Here is a 7,627-nt window from a genome sequence, read left to right as displayed (position 1 = left end):
CTGTCAATCATTCACATACTAGGTCCTCAGAAAGTTCTTTTAAGACAAGTCAAAGAGCGTTTTTTTCAACGGACTAAACGTTAGGAGAAATGAGGAACTGTGGTCGCCCGTTCAACGCCCACTCCACTACTCCCTTCAAGCATAAACGAAGAAGTAAAAGAAAATTGGTCCGCTTCCATCTCATAAGTTAAGCACGTTTTTTGTTTGTTCGTTTTTTTTTTATTTATTTTTAGGGGTTATTGCCGGCCGCGCTAATGTTAAGGGCGTAGTACACAGGGCGTAGTACGCCGTTCTTGCCGACGCACGAACTTTGTTTTCTGCAAGAAACAAAAAAGAAAGAAAGCAAAGAAGGACTCAGAATAATACGGGACAGTGACTGCGTATCTATCGAGCGACGAACCCTCAGTCAGCTTAAACAGCAATGCTTTGGCTAAACGGCAGTTAGCTGAAGTGCAGGGCGCGGCGCAGTTTTCCGCCCTTTTACATTATTCACATGGACTGACCGATGTGCCTCCACACTGAAGCGACGTGTACCCTCTCTCTCTCTCTCTTTAGATGACAAAGGAAAATTTTGTTTTCTGTTTTAATTTATTTCATTTACAGTTCTCAATTTTGCTTGTATTTTATTTCATATTTAACAGAGAGTTCAGTCACAGGAAGCGGGGAGAGGTTGGCCTGAGCTACACAGTGCACCGTGAAAAAAAATGAAGGGGAGTATATCTCTATATTAAAGAGTAATAATGATGGGCAAATGAAAGGGATGCAACATACGTTTTTTTGAAACATGTATATTGAGAGCATGAACACCCAGATGACGGGTGTAACAAGGCCACTTAAAACGCGGTTGGCTTTCGAAGCAATGTAAGAATAATAATATACTGTGGACTAATGTTTCATGCGACTGTAGCCACTTCTCTCGCGTTTAGAAAGATAAATAATGAAACGTTAAGTCTGTTTAGATTCAAAAAGTGTATTCGCGCTTTCAAAAGTACATTCGCGTTAATACCATAGCTACAAGTCGATTACTAGAAAAAAATTTGACTTGATGGTTTTGGTTGTGCTGCCGCTCAAGCACGAGCACACACACGCTAACGTGATATCACGAGTGTCAAGGTACCTTTCTTTTTCTATATTTATAGCCTCGAATATTTTTTTATTCATGAAAAGGGTTGTAGTATTACGTGCCAATATTACGAGTTGAATGTGAAGCATGGTGGGAGAGTCCCGATCAGTTTTACCGAGCGGTGATCTTTAATGTGAACCCAGCGGGCGGCACACTAGCGTTTCTGGATTTCTCAGTAGCGATTCACGAGAATGTAGCCGCTGCGGCTCCTCCTTTTAAATAAATGCATAAATGAATGAATCCTCAATATTGCGGCGATGAGTGAACGCAACACGAGCTGGGTGTATCCGTATGCAGATCACGAACCTCGGCTCCGCGGAGAGAGTTGATGAGATGAGAAAGAGAATCAGCATTCGGTCAACGACCCCTGTTTGGAAATGCTCGCAGACTCGTGAAACGTCCGCCAAGACGAAGATGTCAGCAAAAAAAAAAAAAAAGAAGAAGAAAGAGAGCGCTGACAGATTGAGAAGGTGAGGGCAGCGGCAACGTGCACCTAAATCTCAGTACAACGGCCTCGAGCATTTTCGCCTCCATCGAAAATGAGGCCGCCGCGGCCGGGATTCGATCCCGCGACCTTCTGGTCAGCAGTCGAGCACCATAACCATTAGACCACCATGGTGAGTGTCGCCTTCTAATCCAACTGTCGCCTTATCCGACTCCCTCTCTATGTAGTTATCATTCCTGCAATAAGATGTACTTACACAGACCAGACTTGCAAAAGATTTAATCAGCAATTCAGACGTATATTAGGCAGGACCTAGTTCCTTTAATAGTATAAGTATCGGGTTTTACGTACCAAAACGAAAACATGATTATGAGGCACCGTTTTCTTTTGTACAGTACAGAATAACACCAACTAATTAATCATATAGACATATAAAATGTATAATCTACGCATGTGTAGTTTAACCGTTATGAACAGCCCAATTTCCTGTACTTGAAAGCGCAAAAGCGAAATTGTAGCCAGTATTCATCGCGCCTCGAAATTAAGTTGGCTTATCGTTTCTGTATTACTAGATGACCAGATTAGATTACTGGCTGTCTCTATATTTTTTTGTCGTCGTCGTGAACCTCCAATTAAACAGAATAGAAACAAAAACAAAGGCAGGTTTGATTTCAGGGAACTGGGCGGATAAGCAAAAGCGAGCTTCAGTTAGTCTCATTATTTGAGTCGCGTGCGCCACTGAATTACACCTGTATGGGTTAGACAAATACGATACCAGTCGACAGACATGCGCGGATAAAAGTGAAATTGGATGTTGATGTATAGAGAAAACGAAAAAAAAACAAGTTCTTTGCGCTCGTAGCTAATAAGGGCTCCTAACCGGCTTTAGTGTGCTGACGTGAGTGTCTCATGCGGCGGGACCTTCCTTTGAGACCGCCTACGCCTGTTGGTTACAGTTCAAAATTGCGCCTTAAAAATCTAATCAACCTGTACAATACTTCTCGTTCGGCTTTTCTCAAAGACCATTCCAAACTTTCATTATCTGTATCTGAGGTGCCTCGCACTTCAACTCTCAATATCACCGTCTTAGCTTTATTTGGCTTGTTCACTGAGGTGCCAACAGACACTGGTAAATGTTGGAAGCTCTCTACAAAAAAGAAGAAAAAAATGTGCAACAACACATCTTTCAATGATAATTCCCCACGTCACTCGCTACGCCGGTCAACCAAGCCGCTATACCAAGTTACGCCGTCGAGCTAACTATTCCAAACTAAACCCCCAAGTTCTTAACCAACTCTCCTTCGCAACCTAATCCCTTCTTAGGAAACGTCGACCAGCCTTTCTAAATAACCGCCGCTCTATTCACCCGCTTTCTTTTTTTTTTTTTAGAGAACAATAAAGAAGTATCAAGCGTGCTAATTCCTTCTTCACGGATGCCCGCGCGTTGCATGACGCTACACCGTGAACGCGTCCTGCAAGCTTAGCTTGCCTAACTGCATTGAATTATGACGCGTCAAAGCCTTAGCTACACAGTGCAAGGGAGTTAAACTCGTTGCTCAAGCCTACACCCTCGGCCCGTTGCGCAGTCTCTCAACGAAACGTCGCCCTTGCTCGGATGCAGCCTTTCCCCGTCTCCTACGTGCTCCTTCGCCGTCCGCGAAAGCTCATTAGCAAAATCAACGGAGGTCTAGCGGTACCTAAAAGTGCGCCGCTCGTAATTAGTGTAACTTATGTCAGAAGCGACGCTCTCGGCTTTCCCAGCCCTCCTCGAGAAAATTAGAAATTTCGATCGATACCCGTGATTAATCTCGTTTCGTCTGCTTATTCGATGCTCCGCACACGCTGAAAGAAGAAAAAATTAAAATAAAAGAAAACTGGTAGGGCAATAAGGGGTGGGAAAGAAGCGATACGTTACAAGCCATGTCCCGCTTTTTCCTATGTTCCTTCTCCGCTATAAAATTCCTGTATGCGCAGCGGATGAAACACTCATTGTACCCGTCACGAGCAATGGCAAATAAACATGTAGCCTGATTCAGAAAGTCAAATTTCCGCACACGTGGTTGCTCTAAGCGATAAGGGTAGCAGGTGCTTCCTTTCACTCTATCCACAGTGCCTGCTTATGAGCTAATACATTACGGTAAAAAAAAGCACATCCAAGGAACGCGTACAGACGAGTGCGGTGTACTAAAACTAGCCCCATTCATAGACTTCTTTCTCGCCCGCTGCCTGACATGGCTTCACGATAGAGATGAATTTAGTCGATCGTATCCTGCCCTCTGGTGGCGGACGCTAATTTTAACTAAGATACTAAACATATAGTTAGTGCGTACCAGTTCCCATCAGCCAGTTTATTGTTTACGTATTATAACTCATGAAGAAAACTTAAAAGGGATTGCAGTTCTTTTAATAATTTACTATTCGCAAGGGTAGTGAGCTACAGGAACTTAGAAATGATCACTGTTAAAGCACAAAGCGCGAATGAGCGTTCTGCATGCCAAATTATCTCAGATCGAAATATGTGTTGAAAACTTGCGGCTCCAAGTCGCGTTCTTCCAATAAGTTATATTGTACGCGTACATTTTGCCACGTAAAAAAAGATAAGAACGTGGAACGACTCACAATAGTAGGGAAAGCAACAAATCCTTCCTCTATCCTCATACTCGTCACGTATATGCAGAACTGCAAGGAGACGCATATCCTAGAAATGTGATGAGGTAAGTTTAACATTAATCAGGCTTTTCGCGAAACCTTACGCCAAGGTAATTTCGGACACTCGCCTACTACCTACTTCCCGTGCAGAATACCAGTCATATTCACGATCGCTCCTAAGTGCAACGTGATGTCCTAGACATAAGCGTGCGCAAAAAGCGGGGGAGGGGTGGGGGGGAGCGACTCCCCCCTTTATTTTCTGGTCCTTGCACTTCATTCTGATCGTAACGCCTCAGTGGGAAGTGGTCGAGAAGAGGAGGAGGGCCGCTGCAGTGAAATTACGCCCTCTGGATAATCCTGCGCACTCCTGTGGTGGTAGAATATCGTATTCCAAGCGTACTTCCTCCCGAATACAATAACCTCTCGACAGAGTATAATTCCAAAAATTGCTGATCCAGTCACAATCATGCGCTTAAGCTGAGTATCGCCATCTGTCGAGCAAATGGCGAACTCTCACTAGCGCGGGAGATAGAAATCGGAACAGATGTCAAACATCTGCCGGAAATCGGAAATGTTGAAGTAAGTTAATCAGCGGTACCGTACGTGTCTTCTCTGCCTTAACGTTACTTTTCCCTACATTAATAATAAGATCTTGCCGGTTCAAAAGTGCAACTGGAACGCGCTTGTAGACTGCAGCGAAAACAACCGAAGCGCATGTAGCGGACGCTAGTCATGTGCTCCGGTTGTGTCCTACGCTCTAAGCAAAAAAAAAAAAGAGTCCTTTGACTCTTTCTTGCGAGTCCTCACTTGCCACGTATTTGACTCTCTTTAAAGAGTTACGTGAACTCCATTTGGAGATCAGTTTACTCTCTTCAAAGAGTCGTGGGACCCGAAAGGGAGTTGACGTGTATCTTTAGAAAGAGTCATATACGTGGCAAGTCAGAACTCACCGAAATAAGTAGCACATACTCTTTTTCCTTTTTTTTTTAGATAATGACAAAAGCCGCGAAATCAAAGATGTCTTAGAGTTGCGCGGATACGGGCATAATAACCTATAAACTATGTACCGTTAGTTATTCACGGAAAGTTCCGCAGACCTCTCGTGCAGCTTGTTCGCGAATAACGACTGCACGCGCTTAGTTGAAAATGTTAAACTGTACGGCGAACCTAGTGGTAAACAAACAAAAAGCAGAAACCAAACGAGATCGCAGATTTCTTCTTCTGTCGAAAGAAGAATACGACGAATTTTACTTCCCGTCGAATAGTTTACGACGGGAAGTAAAATGTACTAAAAGTGAGCCCATGAAGAAACCAAAGTTCAGGACTTTTCATCCCTTCACCGTTCCTTCCACCGAAGGAAGATTACGGCGGAATAAGTTTGATGAATGAGACACCCTTTGATCACGACCTTTAAAAATCATTACACACGCGCGCGCACGCACATATGCACATCAGCAATGTGACCGGCGCACAAATGTCCTCATAATAAATGAATGAAGGTGCAAGTGAGTTCCAAATGTCAACATGTTGAGCACATCGAGAGGTGGCGGAAAGCCCCTTTTGTTGACATAAAACATCTCCGCCAAGCATAGGACCTCCGAAAGATAAGGGCAATTACCCGTGCGCTGAGTTCTGAGAGAAGTATTTAAGACTGTACTTCTAAGGGGGCCCCACAAGTAATCAATGTTTAAAATGTGTCGAGTTCATACTCTCGCTAGAGCTGCACACAGGGCCATTAGGAAAGCCGTAGCGAAGTTTACGACAAAACTTTGACCAAGTCAAGTTCTTTTGTGAACGCACAATATAAAGGCTACACGAGGGTTCTTGCATACCACCCCAGATGGAATAGTACAGCTCCATGCAGCGGCCAGCCCGCAATCGAACCTGCGACTTCGCGCTGCAGTACATAGCCGGCAGAACGCAATACGTATGCACTGGGCAACCGCGGAGGAACCCAGTGCCGAAGGCATCGCAAGCACGCATGCTGAAATCATAAGCAGTCTTCTCCGTACTATTTAAGTATACATAATTCATATTTAGTAAGCGCACCTAATTCGTCTAATTTGGACAATGAGTTGCGCATGCACGAAAGACTATAAAGGCGCGAACGTTTCAGACGTGTCTATTGTTATTTTTTCACCTATAAATCTCCTTGCACCAATAAATATTGATGTTAGAGGGAGATTACAAAGGAAACGGGAAAGAATATATTTACTAGTCAGTTATATTCAAAGGCAATTTTAAAGAGCAACAGAATGAAAAGGTAGATATTGGTACACTGAGTACCATTCCTTATTACGCATGATACGGTAAACTATGTTACATCATGTGTACTACATTTCCAGCGGAGCAAACAACAAAGAAAAGAAAGAAAAGGCACCGAAAACAGCTGAAGCATAAACAGCACCTTGGGTTTTAGGCACATATAAACTAATCATTCACTCCACAAAGATCTGCAAACGTTAAAGACAATAACTCGTCATACATGGTTCGCATTTGCAATACTTCTTCTACACGTAAAGCTATTTCTTCACTGACCAGCGTTGAGGTGCAAGACGCTCGCGAAGGCGATCGACGTGATAAGAACACTGTGAACGCGCGCCAACCGCCAACCACGGACCGCAACATGCACAAAAGTAGATCAGTGAATAGTTGACCAGGTACTTCAGTAACAATGCACAACTCTTTCAGCTCTCGATAAGCAGCTGCCTCTTCAAGATTTGTTTGTTTGTTTGTTTGTTAATTTGTTTGTTTGTTTGTTTGTGTTTGTTTGTTTGTTTGTTTGTTTGTTTGTTTGTTTGTTTGTTTGTTTGTTTGTTTGTTTGTTTTCTTGATTATGAGAAGAAACCGTGCTATTCTGTTGCGACAACGGTGGCATTCTTAAGGATGTAACCATGACAACAAGCCGCTTTTCTGCTAAAAGAAGTACGCTTTTTCCAATGAAAGTGAGCGCCACGTGGGATGCAAGCAAATTACGAAAACCATTCAGCGCTTCTAAACTCGAATCATTTTGTTCTTGCCTTAAATATTTTATTCAGATGCTGAGAGGTACGCACGCTGGCCTCACGCACGTGCATGTTGTTCATATCTGAGTACGCAGTTAATTTCGTCATAAACGTCCTACAAAATGCCCCAGCAGTATGCCCCATTTAGCGCAAGGTCTATGTGGTCGAATTTCCAGCCACAGCAACTGTATGTCGAAATGACACAAGTCACAAACACTCGTATATTGATCTTTGCGCGCACGTTGAGAAACTTTAGATGACCAAAGTTAATACAGCATCTTCGATTATGGCCTATTTAATAGCTTATTTGTTTCCATTATATATTCATAAATCAATAATAACCTATTACCACTGACATCGCTTCATTCCGTAATGTCTCAGCATAACGTGTCTATAGTGATAAGC

Source organism: Rhipicephalus sanguineus, chromosome 2, assembly GCF_013339695.2.
Source record: "Rhipicephalus sanguineus isolate Rsan-2018 chromosome 2, BIME_Rsan_1.4, whole genome shotgun sequence".
Classification (NCBI taxonomy): domain Eukaryota; kingdom Metazoa; phylum Arthropoda; class Arachnida; order Ixodida; family Ixodidae; genus Rhipicephalus; species Rhipicephalus sanguineus.
Note: the sequence above shows the minus strand (reverse complement) of the source record.